At 40.1% G+C, this 15,184-nt stretch overlaps 1 long non-coding RNA gene across 3 annotated transcripts in view; it reads right to left on the bottom strand.

Moving 5' to 3' along the window:
- LOC141518479 (uncharacterized) overlaps positions 1–15,184 on the bottom strand; it is a 202,781-nt gene that overhangs the window by 140,605 nt on the left and 46,992 nt on the right. For all 3 annotated transcript variants that reach the window (XR_012477203.1, XR_012477202.1, XR_012477204.1), the window contains exon 2: positions 5,434–5,550. This is a non-coding gene — a long non-coding RNA (uncharacterized LOC141518479). The remainder of the gene's footprint in view (positions 1–5,433; positions 5,551–15,184) is intronic.

Raw genomic sequence — 15,184 nt, 5'->3', positions numbered from 1 at the left:
TCTTTTCCTACTTTTATATTCAATTCTGGTTTCTAAAGCCTTAGAGCTAGAATTTTATGTTTCTAGGTCCAGCTCTAATATTTCATTTCTAAGTTCTAAGGTCCCTTCTGGTTCTGAAATTCAATTTTCTATGCTCTAAGATCCTTTTCAGTTTTGGTACTCTATTTTCTATGGTTTTAAGGTCTCTTTCAACTCTGACATTATGTGGTTTAGGGTCTTTTCCAGCTCTTATAGTCTACCTATTAGGGGTCCTTTCCAGCTGTTAACACTAGATATTCTAAGGGCCCTTATGGTTCTAACGTTCTCTGTTCTGGGTCTCTTTTAATCTAGACCTTTTGTGAGATTCCAATGTATAATTTCCGTCAGGTTGGGACTATAAATTCTTAATAAAAATCCTATTCTCTCTTGCTCCCTTCCTCAAGGGTGCATTGGCTTTACCTGGGAGGAGTGGACTATGACTGTACCACACAGGCTCAGTTCAACTCTCCTCTTGCTAGGCCATTCTCCTCCCTCAGGGCCTCCAGGGGGATCAGCCAGCACCTTGTCTGTGACTATTAATAGGTCTCTCCCACCCTTCAGGACAGATCTCTGCTTTATCTGTCTGTCCCTCTCTGTAGCCTCCCCACTGCCAGTCATCCAACTGTCAGATCTCAATAGGAGTGAGACAGGCAAGAACTCTGCTGGCAGCCAAAGGCTGGAGGAGGATGATAAAAAAAAAAGCAGGCAGCTTGACTTCCCCACTGGTCTTTAAACTATTTTTCTGGGAAGGTAGAAATAATTAGACTTGGGCCCTGCAGGGTTTGGTTTACTTGAGTGGTTTCAAACATGCATCTTTTGTTTAGGTCTCCGAGAAGCATCTGCCCCAAAACGACAGGCAACATGACTAAAGGCAGTGACTGGGCAAAAAAACTGCTTCCAACTCGGAGATATTTGGAGACAAGGAAAGCACCATTTAAAAAATATGTATTTCCTAAGTGTTTGGGAACTGCCAGGCATTGAACTAGGTGTATGTGTATGTGTGTATATGTTGGGGGGGGGGAGCTGAAAATGGGTAGAAAACAAAGAGAAAAGGAAGATAGCTCCTGCCCTCAAGAAGCTTATAGTCAGGGGCAGCTAGGTGGAGTAGTGGATAAAGCACTGGCCCTGGAGTCAGGAGTACCTGAGTTCAAGTCCGACCTCAGACACTTAATAATGACCTAGCTGTGTGGCCTTGGGCAAGCCACTTAACCCCATTTGCCTTACAAAAGGAAAAAAAAAACTAAAAAGAAGCTTATAGTCAAGGGTTGATAAAACAGCAGGTACACAAGTAAGGAAACACAAAGTAGCTTTAGGGGGAAGAACTACCAGCCTGTTTGTTCCCCAAAGAAATCCAAGAGGGGGGAAAGGGACATTTATAGCAGTTCTTTTTGTGGTGGCAAAAAACAAGAAACTAAAGGGCTTCCCATCAATTGGGGGGATGATATAACAATATAATGAAATAGTACAAAATGATAATATAAATATTATAAACATATAAATAAGATATTAAAAATAGACTATATCAATAAAATGAAATATTATAAAACTAAAAATGATGAAAGAATTGGTGTGGAGAAACTCAGGAAGATTTGTATGAACTGATAGAGAATTAAGTAAGAAAAAAAGAACAATTTATATAATTGCATCAACATTGTAGAGACAAAAAGCTTTGAAATACTTAAAAATTCTGATCAGTATAATGAATTCAGACCATCAATGAGGAAGCATACTCTCTCCCCAATCCCCCAATAGAAAGGTAATAGACTCAAGATACAAAAAGAGGCATGGCCATGTGAGATTTTTTTTTTTTTACTGATCATTCATATTTGTTATGGGGGCTTTGTTTTTTTCTTTCTTTTCAGTGAAGATGAGGAATGAGAGGTGAAGAAAACATTTGTCCACTGGAAAAAAGTAAAATGAAATTAATTTCAAGAGTGAAAGAGTACTAACAAATAAGAAGTTCAAAAAAAGTCTTATGAAGGAAGGAAGAGGAAAAAGGAAATAAGGAGGGAATGAAGAAAAGAAGGAAAGAAGGAGGGAGAGAGGGAAGGGAAGGAAGAGAATGGGGAAGGAGAGAAGGGAATAAAGGGAAGAAGGAAAAAGGGAAGGGAGGAAAAAAGAGAACATATTATTATTATATGTTAGGCAATGCCAAATATTGAGGATACCAAAACAAACAAAAGATTGCAAGCCAGTCCCTCCTTCAAGGAGTTAACATTCTAATGGGGGAAGAGAGGTTTCAAAAAAGGAACTGAAAGGCATGGGGAAAGAATGAGGGTACCCAATATGGATACCTATAATTATGTTAAAAACTGTCATTCAGAAATCAATTTTATAATTTAAATTTCATTTCAGAATTGGGTTGTTGAATAAAGCTAATCAGATCAGGACTGTAAATTAGAATTCAGATTATTATATCATAAATGCATTTCAATGTCATATACACATACACCCACACAAACACAGAAATTCCTCAACAGTCATACCATATTTCTTCTGTAAATCTAAAATATGTGCCCATATTCTGGGTGCTACAGAGTGCTAAGTTTCTCTGTAAGTATCAAGGAATCTCTCCCTGAAGGAACAGCGGAGCACCATTATACCTTCTGGCTTTCTTCACTTCAAGACTTTTTTTCCTCTAAGACTATCTGCCTTCCAGCCTGGCCCTCTGGAGAAAGATCCCTTCCTTGGAGGATTGTCCCAGAGTCAGTCAATCATTCAACTGAACATTTATTTATTTAGCACTCACTATATACAAAGGTCTGGGTTAAGTATTGAAGATACCTTGTATGGCACAATTATGGTCCAGGTCTTCAGGGAGTTTCTACTGAATGTAGGAAACAACTTGTCCACATAAGATGCTCAGTATTAATGGGAGGTGGTCTCAGAGTAAGGCACTAGTAGCCTGGGGGGAGGGAAGAGGAAAAAGAGGAGGAAGGAGGGGACCAGAACAACCAGCAAAGTGAAGCTCTCCCTGTCTCCCTTCAGCTCCTTTCCCAGATTAGGGAAACAATGGCATCCCCACACAGGGAAACCTCAGCTACTATTTCCCAGGGAGATAAGGTTGAATGCTATAAGGAGGATTGTGATTACAGGAATGGAAACCTTTGCCTCAGCTGGGAGATGCAGACTTCTCTGTGGGGCAGAACCAGAGCAGGCTCCCACATCTTGTCTGTTGTCTGCACTGGCCCCAGTCTGTAGCTTCCTTATCTGAGGCTGGAGCCCACTGTGAGAAACAGCGGGTGTCCAGGGCTTTCCAGCCTGTCTCCCTGCTGAGAGCCCCATGCTCCCATCAGCCTGCCCCGGGTCCTGAAATCACTGGCCAGGGCCTGGTGGCACACCCGGGAAGTCAGGAGATGAGGACAAGGAGCCAGCCAAGCACAGTTTCCATTAACCCCACCACAGCTGTGGGGCACTCTGGGGCTTGGAGGCAGAGAAATGCTATTTTTTCCCTCACCAGTGTGAGAGAATTATTAAGAATAGCTCAGATTTGGGAGTCAGACAGCCTGGTCTAGGTTTGGACCATACATCTGTGACTTCCATGAAGAAAGGAATGGAAGGAATGGAAAAATAAATGGATTGACAAATGAACAAGCAATGAAATGAATGAATGAATGAATGAATGAATAAGTGGAAGAATCAAAAACATACTTATTATGTGCACTAAGAACTGGGGACATAAATACAAAATCAACAACAAACCCCCACCTCCAGGAGACAATAAATCTAACTCAGTGGCAGCCAGGGAGGGTATTCTAGAGAGTGAATAGAGTAACAAAGGACTAGACTGACCCACCCATTAGACAGGGGTTCTTAATCTGGGATTCATATTTTTTTTGCATATTTTGGTAACTGTATTTCAACATGCAATTAGTTTCCTTCATCTTTGATCTGGCATTGCCAAGGCAACTGCAGGAGGGACTCGAAATTCAATGAATCTAGGAGTTTTTAGGGGTGAATTAATTAAATGTTGGCCAAAAAGAACAGATTAATTTTTAAGTTTTGGTCCTAGGGAGGAAAATAAAAAAAGGTTCTGTATCCCTGATTTAAAGCATCCTGTTGGTTCCATAGATAAATAGCATTTGGAAATCAGTTGGACTTGAGTTCTAATCCTGACCTAGATGCTTACTAGTTGGGTGACTCTGGGCAAGTCACTAGCCCCAACAAGGATGTTTTGAGTACAAGAATTTTGTACAGTAATCTGTACAGTGCTTTGCAAATCTTAAATTGCTAGTAAATTAGTTATTTATTGTGATAGTTATTATCATTTTGATTATTATTGCAGTCAATATTATTTTAAGTGTTTAAAAACATTATTCTGAGAAGGGCTTACTCTGTTGCCTTGACTGCTAATGGGGTCCACAACACATAAAAAGATTAAGAACTCTTCTCAGTGGGAAAAAATTTGGAACTCAAAATTTTAAAAAGGAAAAGAATGCTAAATATAAATAAATAATTTTTATTTTATTTAAATTTTTTTTAAAAAGCTGAGAATCTCTGTTTTAAAGAATAGTGACAATGTTAATGGTTTCAGACCTGTAAGGGAGGTCAGTAGGTAGAAATCAAGGGCAACTGGTGAGATGGTGGTAGAGCAAAGGAAATCATGGCTGGCAGTTAGTTCTGTCCCTATGCTGTATTCCTCCATATTTAGTCTCTATGTTTTTCATATTTACATATCTGTGTACAAGCCATTTCTCCCTGGTAAACTACATCTGGAATAATTCCGATTTATTTATTTGTTTGTTTTGCCAGGTCTGAAATGGAAAAGGTATATTACCAATTGGAACCATCTTCTAGAAATGGGGGGGGTTCAGTCCCCAAGGCTGAGAGGAAGAGGTCAGTCTAAGAGGTCATTTGCATCACATGGGGGGGGGGGGGTGAGCCAAACTATCAGAATAGTGAATGGCCTGAATAGAACATTTTAAAATGAATACTTAATCCTACCCAGGCATTATCACATTTGAGGGAAGTGCTGCAAGGATGATCCTTATCCCCATTTTGAAAAAGAAGTTCAGAGAGTTTAAGGGGTTTTGCCCTGGGTCACTCCTAAGAATTTGAATCCAGGTCACTCTCACTCAAAGTATAACAACATTATATATGTATCTTCTCCAAAACAAAATAGAACATTGTTCCCTCCAAGCCTTTACTCCCTGGAAAGCAAAGTCTCTTGAAAAGAGTCAATCTTCATAAGAATCCTAAAACAGACTGGTATGACCCATCAAGAGGTCCAGTTCTCAGAAGAGGAAACTTCCTCTGATCAGTGAACAGGTGTATCAAATCCTCAGTTTGATTAGGTAGCCAACTGGAAGACAGGGAAGTCACACCATAGACTGCCATCTGAGCCTTGTGGCCTCCAGGAAAGAAATGTGACTCAACCAAATAAACTAAGGTTTCCAGAATTTCTCTCCAACCAACCTTGTTCAGCTCCAGGGACACTCCCCGTCAGAGACCTTCTGGGTTCCTAGGGTGCTGGATGCTCGACTCCTCCAGAGAGCCCTGATCCCTTCCTTATCTCTGGCTCCAAGATAATCTCTGTTGGGAGAGAAAAGCAGAGAAGGGGACAAAAGAAAATCAAGATTAGAAGAGAATTCAGCATTCCTACAGGGGCTTCAGTAGAGAGGCATTGAACTCAGGGGACTTCAAAGAGCATGGGATTTGGCCCAAGAGACTTGAACATGTTACACACTATCTCTGGGACCCTTGTGGTGGGTCTGGGCCTCCATTTCCTCAGCAGACAATTTTCCTTTCCCCCCCAACCCAACCATAGCACACGTTCTATTAGGGCAGGGCAGGGAATAAAATATAATAATAATAATAATAATAACAAGCAATGCATTCTAGAAAGGCATAATCTTAGGAGTTTCCAAAACAGTGAGGGATTAAACAATTTGCCCACACAACCAATATATGTCTAAGGCAGAACCTGAACTCAAGTCCTCCTGTCTTTGAAGTTAGCCTGCTGTGCTGTGCTGCTTCTCATGACAATAATTATAATTGACTTTTGTATGATGTGTTATAAGCTTGACACACATTTTGTCATTTGTCCCCATAATAGCCCAATAAGGTCAGTTGCTATGACTATCTCCATTTTACAAATGAGGAAGCAGAGGCACAGAAAGGTAAAGTGGAAGGCAGGTAGGAAAGCCAGGTCTTTCTGACTTGACTCCAGGTCCAGAGTATACTGCTTAGCAAACATCTCCCCCCACCCCCAACCCAGTACTCCAAACGCCATCAATGCTTGAGGAATATTTCTTGGATGGGTGTCAAATGAATGAATGATCCCTAAAGAGCTTTTGCTTCTAATATCTTTCCCCTTGTCCTGTCCATAAATCCAATGACAACAGTGAAAGGTGGTTTTGATCGCCCCCTTCCCATTCTACTGTGGCGAAAAGTTGACAAACAAAAGACTGAAGACTATTAGCAAAGGTGCCAGCTGAAGCATCAAAGAATGCAGAGCACAAAACCACAAGCTTTGTTTGTGTCTCTCTCACTCCCCTCCTCCTTCACTTTCCCATCAGGTTGACAGACCTAAGCAAAGTAAATACAAGTCTGGCGGGGTCTGTCCAGTCTCCAAGAAGGGCTGAGATCCAGACACCAAGATGAAGAAACACTGTTTCTGATCCTATTCTTTGTCAATGGATTTCTGAAGAGAGAATGCACAAGAAAACCACTGGAGACAGCCAAAGAGCTATATTTTCAGGAATCTCCCCCTTCACTGAACTCTGACATCAATGGTAGTCTATCTTTTGTGACTGGAGCCAGATGAGCATAATAGTCTATTGTTCCATGGGGTTTAATTCTGTCTTCCCCATCAGAGAATGTAAGCTGCATGAGGGCAAGGACTCTGAGTTATTGGGGTTTTTTGGGGGGGGAATCTCTATTCCCCCATAATATTTAGCCAAGTGCATAAAATGTGCACCTGACGATGACCTATCTAGCTTTGAATTTTTGCTATTTAGAGGTAAGCATGAAATTTAATCAATGGTATACTAGTAAATGTTTACAACCAGTTCTCCAGGGGGAAAATGCAAGTAAGACATGCTTGTAAGTTTAATCAGGATTATTAACATTTTCTCCATCACTTTCTTAAGTCTAGACAATCAGCCAAACATTATATAAAGCCTTCATTTTAAATTACTGCCAGTTTAGAAGGTGTGTTGTGGGGGGGGTGAGGGGGAGCAGCTAGGTGATAGAGTGGATAGAGTACCAGCCCTGAATTTGGAGGATCTGAGTTCAAATCAGACTTCAGACACTAGACTGTAACTACCTATGTGACCATGTCATTTAAATTTGATTGCCTCACATCCAGGGCCATCTCCAATCATCTTGATTCCTATCTGGTCACTGGACCCAGATGGCTATGGAGTCAAAAAGTGAGGCTGGTGACTTAGCATAGCACCCTCCTCATTCAAATCCAACTCACTTGTTATGGCATCACCTCCCTGATATCATAGTCTTCTTTGAAAATGAAGGAAAGGGTGGCCCAGTGGATAGAGCACCAGCCTTGGAGTCAGGAGTACTTGAGTTCAAATCCAACCCCAGGAACTTAGTAATTACCTAGCTGTGTGGCCTTGGGCAAGCCACTTAACTATACTGCCTTGCAAAAAACTTAAAAAAAAAAGGAAAAACAACAACAGAAGATATAAATGCTCACACTCAAAAATTTAACCATCAACTAATTAGTTAGAGTCAGTTTCAACATACCCCTGGTTTTAATCCTTCAGTAAAAAGAAGTTTAATTCTAGAGGAAATGGTCTAGATGGTCCCTGAAGTCCCTTGCATCTCTAAGTCTGTGGTTCTAGGATCTTCCTTGTCCTCTAATGTCTCAAGGGACAGGGGCCATGACCCTGGATTTTTGGAAGCCATATTAGCAGACTACAAACTATGGCAGACATTCCCAAGCTGAAAATGTCTTGGCTATGGACCTAGTGATGAACTAAAAAATGAATGGATTCTGTGTCTATTGTCTAAGGCTCAGCCCAGTTTAGTTCAGTGACATTCACCACTAGATTAATTCTATTTGGTCCTAGAAACCCCCACCATCCATCATAGGATCGTAGATTTAGAAATACATAAGACCTAAAAGGTCATCCAGACCTTCATTTTACAGACATGGAGACTGAGTCCTAGAGAGAAGAAGTGATTTACTTGAGTTCACAGTCAGTATTTCAACCCAAGCCCTCTGGCTCCAAATGAGTGTTTATACCACTGAACCACGCTTCCCAGTCACTTAGTTATTTATAGAGAGTAGTATCTTTAAATGAGTAATTTGTAAAGATCTTTGGAGACCTTAAAACTCTATATAAATGTCAGTTAGGATTCTCAATCCTCTCTAGGCTGCACTCAGCATTTTCCCTACCATGCCTCAGAAATCTCTTCATCCTCAAAGCTCTCCTCCAGTCCCTGGAAGGTCATTCCACCCCTGTGGCCTCTCCCTCTGACTAAATGTCTCTTCCCAGAACTTCCATTTAAGGAGAATCCCCACGACTTTGTTATGGTTATTCAGGCATTTTTCAGCCATGTCTGACTCTTCCTGGCCCCATTTGGGGTTTTCTTGACAAATATACTGGAGTGGTTTGCCATTTCTTTCCCTGGTTCATTTTACAGATGAGGAAACTGAGACAAACATGGTGAAGTGACTTGCCCAGGGTCATACAACTAGTACATGTCTGAAGTTGGATTTGAACTCAAGAAGAGGAGTCAGAGCCATGTCTACCATGTCTCTCCAGTGTGTCAGGCTTTCTCTACAATATCCCAAGCATTGTCATCCAGTTTCCCTTTTAAACATCTTTTTCTGTAATGTGTTCTCATATTAGAACATAAGCTTCATGAAGGCAGTTGATGTTTTTATTTTCTGCTTGTGTTTGTATTCCCATCACTTGACACAGATCCTCACATACAGTTAGAGCTTAATATATGCTTGTGGGCTGACTGACACATAGAGGGGTTGCAACTTGTGATAGATCCTAGAGTCCTGAAATATTGAAGAAAATCTGATAAAGTAAATTTGTGAGCAAGGGCTTCTGTTTGGCAAGGCACCAAAATGAGTGGATAGTTATGATCTAGGAAAATCAATAAAACCTTAAAAATACAGAGAAGAAAATAGGAAAAAACATCCAGAAGAGGACCCAAAAAAGGCAATTCTGTTTCTACTTTTTAAAATTTAACATACACTTAAGAGAACAAATTGTATATGACAGAAAATCACAATCCTCTTATTAATTCTTCTTTTGTAGGATGAAATGCCTGTGTTATGATAATAATTGTTTCAAAAAAAGGAAGATGTAAATTTTCAAAAACTGAGAGACTCAGGAACAGAACAGTTTAGCAACAAGGGAATCTATGAGACAGAGAAAAGCTATGAGGTTCATTTTTCACTCCCCCCCCCCAATTTCCTATTTACTTCAACAGATTCACAGTCTCGTGAGGGTACAAGCATTCCACTTCCTCATACCAGTTGATTCTGAAACATTTTCAATGACTCTCTATTGCCTCTTGGATAAAATACAAGATCTTCTATCTGGCAAGTGCATGACTGTACAATTTTTATGGTTACAACATCTCTTGCCTTTGATTACCTCCCTTCTCATACAACCATCATCTTAGCTCATCCCCTCATCCTTTCAAGTCTCAATTATTACAAAGAGTCCCCTGCCTCCTGGTCCTCTACCCAACTCATCCTTCTCAAAATGACCAAAGAGATTTTCTTTAAGCACAAACTGGACCATATCACTTCAATACTCAACAAATCCCAGGGGCTCCATCTTGTCTCAAAGAATAGAGTATAATTTCTGAAGGTTAGGTTTGAAAGCCCTTCAAAACCTAGCCTCCATTAATCTTTCCAACACATTATATATTATTTTTCCTTCTTCACTCAGATTTAGCCAAACTACATTTCCCTTCACTTTTCTATTCTTTGTGCATGACATTCCATCTCCTAACCTTTGCAATGGCAGTGTCTCATGCCTGCAATGTCCTCTCTCCTGGCTTTTTATCTAAAGAATCCTTTTCTTCCTACAAGACACAACTCAAGCATCACCAATTGCATGATGCACTCTCTCCCTCTATCTTGTATATCATCTGTATGTGCATTTTAAATATTTATTTTGCATACGTTTTAATATGCATTTTTATCTTCTATGGTAGAATAGAAACTCCATAGTAATAATGACAATGATGATAACTCAAAGCATTATGCCAAGGACTTTACAAATGTTATCTCATTTGTTCCTCACAGCAACCCTGGGAGGTGGGTGGTATTATAATCCTCATTTTATAGATGAGGAAACTGAGTCAGACAGCAGTTAAATGGCTTGCCAAGGGTCACATAGCTAGTAAGTTTCTGTATCAGGATTTGAACTCAGATCTTCCTGACTCCAAACCATGAAAGCGGATCTCCCTGACTCTATCCACTTTTTTTCATTCTTGAATATGTTTCCTCAATTCCTTGAATTATACCTAGGATATAGTAGGCCCTTAATTGATGTCTATTGATTGAAAGATTGCTTTTAAAAAAAAAAGAAAAAAACAGAAAGAGCACACTGGTCTAGATATCTATGTTTGGGGAACTCTCTAGAAAAGTACAGAACTTTTAAATACCTAGGCATCTGTCTCTGTTATGGTATGTGTTCAGGCATTTCAGTCCTGACTCTTCTTCATCTCATTTGGGATTTTCTTGACAAAGATACTGAAACTGAGGCAAAAGGGTGAAGTGATTTGCCCAAGGTTGCATAGCTAGTAAGTGTCTGAAGCTGGATTTGAACTGTCAGCTCTTTTTAACTCCAGATTTGGTGCTCCACCTAGCTGCCCCATCTCTATTTATAGCACTGGATAAAAGGACCCTAGGCCAGCCTACACCACAAGCTAGGACCATCTCCATCAAGGACTAAATTTGATTCCTGGAAGAACATCTCTGAATGTCATTTGGTCAATGTTCTGGAGGATAAAGTCCTCCGAGACAGAGGAAAGGATTTACTCAATCCCTAGGCTCTTTGCTTTGTTGCCTTGGGCAAATATTTTGTGTCCCCTGGAGGTTTCCCCTCACCCAAGAACATGATTTACCTGTTCCCAAATACATGTTCTGACACTTGGAACTAAGAAGAAGGTTTTATAAGCTTTAGAAAGGACATATAATGAGTATTAAAGTCAATCCTGCCCATCAGACCTCAGAGACTGCAGTGTCATATATTAGAGTGATTATGGGAACGTGGGGGGTAAGGTGGGGGTGGGGGAACTGAGGGAAGAGCCCACAGTGATTCCAGACAGAGCCTTTTGGAGTCTTGTCTGGAACAAATGACTTTCCTTTGATGCTTCTTCCCCAGGTTTTGCCCATGTGAGTTGCAAGCTGCTTTGTGTCTTAGGAAGAATGATCCTGCCCCACTGTCACATAAGAGGGGATTAAGTTATTACCGATCATCTAGGAGTATTGGAATACAACATGAGACCTAATTCCCACTTAGCCACATCTGAGTTGCATAGAGAAGGACATCTGGTTCAAAATTATCCTTGGTTTTCAGGAAGAGTCATGTTGCTAATATCTATACATTAAGTATGTATCAGAAGTGAATCTTAGCCTTGGCTATTGGAAATTGTTGAGGTTTGGGAAAAGGGAGGATTAAGAAAAGCTAAGATCGAGATAGGGAAAGAGTGAATAGCCAGAGACACTATGAACATTAGGGGAGTCTAAAATTTGGCTGATCAAAGGGTAGTAGTCAGTCAAGGTCTCTGCGTGGACAAGGGTGGCATTTCCAAGCAATCAGACTTCCTTGTAAGGTCCATGGAAGGTCCAGTTGGCAAAAGTGCCAGTAACACAACACATAATCCAAAGCATTCCTAACAAGATAAGGTGACAGAGATCTAGAATAATACTTTAAGAAAATGTCTTCACAATCCAAGAAGATGCATTGAGTCTAGAGGTAACAGACTTGAGTTCAAATTATACCCTGTGTAAGTTCCTTTAATTCCCTAGACCAGTTTCTTGGTGTTGTGCTTTTTTTTTTTTGCAAGGCAATGGGTTAAGTATCTTGCCCAAGGCCACACAGCTAGGTAATTATTAAGTGTCTGAGACCAGATTTGAACTCAGGCACTCCTGACTCCAGGGCTGGTGCTCTATCCACTGCACCACCTAACTGTCCTTCAACCAGTTTCTTTATCTGAAATATGGTAGACTAAGTACTCTCTGTGATCCTAAGATCTCCAAGTCCAAATTCTGTGTCTCTGTAGTGGCTCCTTCCCATGCCTGGAATATTCTGTTCCACCACCTCCACCTCCTGGCTTCCTTGTCCTCTCTCAAGACTCAACTCAAATCCTGTCTTCTATAGGAGACCTTTCCCTGTGTCTCCCATCATCACCCTCAACCCTAGTGTCTTCCCTATGAAGATTTTCTTCCATTTACATTCTTTTCATCTTGTATGTACATAGTTGTTTGCATTTGACTCCCTGCTTAGATCATAAGCTCCTTGAGGACAGGGATCATTCTTTTGCCTTTTGTTGTAGGAGGTTATTTATTTGACTAATCATGATTCTTTTACCCCTTGTGGAACATGAGCACTCCAGATGGACAATGAGCTGGGACCAGAACTGAACTGAAGAAAGATAGCAGGCCTGGAAAGATTCCATTTAGGAAACTTTATGACCCCTTCAATGATGTCAAGCTGCTCCAAGCTGCAAAAACCCTTATCTCTGACACAAATAGTCAGAGGCAAGTTAAGTTCAACAACATTCATGACATACCTTCTAAATATCAGGAACTATTTTTGGTCCTGGAGAACATAAAGAAAAAAAAAGAGAAACGATGCAGTCCCTGCCCTCAGAGAACTTACATTCTCCTGGTGATATTCAATGACTATAAAAGACACATTCCCAGAGATATCAAAATTCAGATCACCCAGAGAGCAATGAAGAGCAGCACAGTATCTCTTAATTAAGCTACTAGCAACAATGATTTATGTTTAAAACTGGCATAAAAGATACCTAGAAAATGGATATATGGGAAAGGAGGTAAGCTGATCATGTAACAAGAACGTGAGTCAATAGATAAATAGCCCAGGGACTGAATTAGGGCAAATCGAAAGAGAACTGAAGGAAGCCTCCAAGTACTTTGAGTAGATCACTCCATCCATCCAAAAGCATTTATTCAGTAACTACTGTTTATAAGGCCTTGAAAATAGTTATAGAAATAAAGCAACTCCTGCTCTCAAGAAACTTACCTTCTAACAGGAGTCATAAAACATACATACTTATAAGTATGAACCAAATGGATAGCAAATTAACATGAGAAAATTTGGGGGAGGAGACATTAACATTTGGGAATAACAGTCAAAGTCTTGGGAATGAGATGGCATTGGAACTGAATTTTCAAGGAAATGATGGATTTGAAGAGATGGAAGTGAGGAAGAATTTTGTTCCAGGCCTGTACAAAGATAGAGACAGAAAATAGAGCTGTGACTGATAAAGGCAAGAAGTCAACTTTAGCTGGACTAATGGTATAAAATAAATCTAGAAACATAAGTTGGGATCAAGTTGAGAAGAGCTTTACATACAAACAGGGAGGTTGCAATTTCTGTTAGAGGCAATAGGGAGCCAGTGAAGCTTCTTGAAGAGGGAAGTTCTTTGAGAAACTTTGGTTGAAGAGATATGGTCAGATCTGTACTTACCTATTAATATGACAGATATATGGAGCATGGGCTAGATAGTCCCTTTCAGGTACTAAGACCAAGACTAGATCTAATTTTCTATGTTATCAAGTCTTTACATCTCTTTACATCTCTAAAAGAGTTGGCTGTTTCTAAACTATGCCACCTATGGGCATGGAAAGAGATACACAAAGATGAGAATGGGATGTATTCCTTAACATCAGAGGGAAAACAGGTATCAATGTGGTCACAGATCTATTCAAATATAAGGAGGCTGGCTACTGCAGCAAGGGCAAGTGTAGCCATTCCATGATCCCCTAATGAAGCCACCCTCCAAGTCTCCAAGTACAAGTCCCGCATGTAATAAAAAAAAAACAATAGTAGTAGTTGGTTCTGGACTTCTGAAAAACATGCCATCCCTTGGGCCACAGCAAAAGGAAAGTTGAAGGCCCAGGCACCTAGGCAAATTTGTTGAGAGAGTTGAGACAAATGAACTCTATGGATTGGTCTAGGGTGATACAGAGGCATATAAAGCAATGATTCCCATACTGACAGTCACCACTGTCAGGGAATCATGGGACCCTAAGAGACAATGAGATGTAGTGAAAAGAGAGAACTGGCAACTTATGGAGTTCAAAGAGAACTCAGTTTAAACCATAGCTCCAGCACTCAATGGTCAAATGAACCTGAGTAAATCACTTAACTTCACTAGACCTCAGTCTCATTTTTCCAAAGAGGAAGATTACATTAGATGATCTCTAAGGTTCCTTTCAGCTCTAATGTTATATTTTTTGGTTTTTGCCCTAGAGTCCTTGCCATCTCTGATGTTTTATATTCTAATATATTTTCAGTTCAATTTAACAACTGTGAATATACATACACACATACATGTATGCATATACATATATAGACATGCAATCTTATATGTGTGCATAGCTCTAGCTCTATAGTCCAAACTAGAGAGATATAGATTTGGAAATGAATATGGATACAGATATAGATATGGATAATATATAGATATAAACAGAGATATATACATTGATATGAATAAAGATACAGATATGGGCATAGATATAGAGACGTAGACATAGATGGTAGATATAGGCAATAATATGTTATTGATGCTGTTGTTGAGTGGTTTCAGACTTGGCTAACACTTTATGACTACATTTGGCATTTCTTTTCAAAGATACTGAAGTGTTTTTTCCATTTCCTTCTCCAGTTCATTTTGCAGATGAGGAAAATGTTAAGTGACTTGTCCAGGGTCACACAGGTAGAAAGAGTATGAGTATGAATTTGAACTTGTCTATTTGACTCTAGACCCTGCGCTCTAACCACCTACCTGCCCACCTAGAGAGCACTTAAAAAAATGTTTATTGATTGATGGACAGTGCTCAAAACTCTGAGATCCTCCCCTGCCTCATGGCTCATTTTCCTTTGCCCCAGCATCCCTTCAGTGGTTCCACTCTGAGCTCAGCCATCAGTCTGAAATATTTGGTTTGGGATGATGACACCTTAGGGAGGTAGCTAAG

The sequence above is a fragment of the Macrotis lagotis genome, chromosome 3 (genome assembly GCF_037893015.1).
Source record: "Macrotis lagotis isolate mMagLag1 chromosome 3, bilby.v1.9.chrom.fasta, whole genome shotgun sequence".
In the NCBI taxonomy this organism is placed as follows: domain Eukaryota; kingdom Metazoa; phylum Chordata; class Mammalia; order Peramelemorphia; family Peramelidae; genus Macrotis; species Macrotis lagotis.
This window is presented reverse-complemented; position numbering and strand designations above follow the sequence as displayed.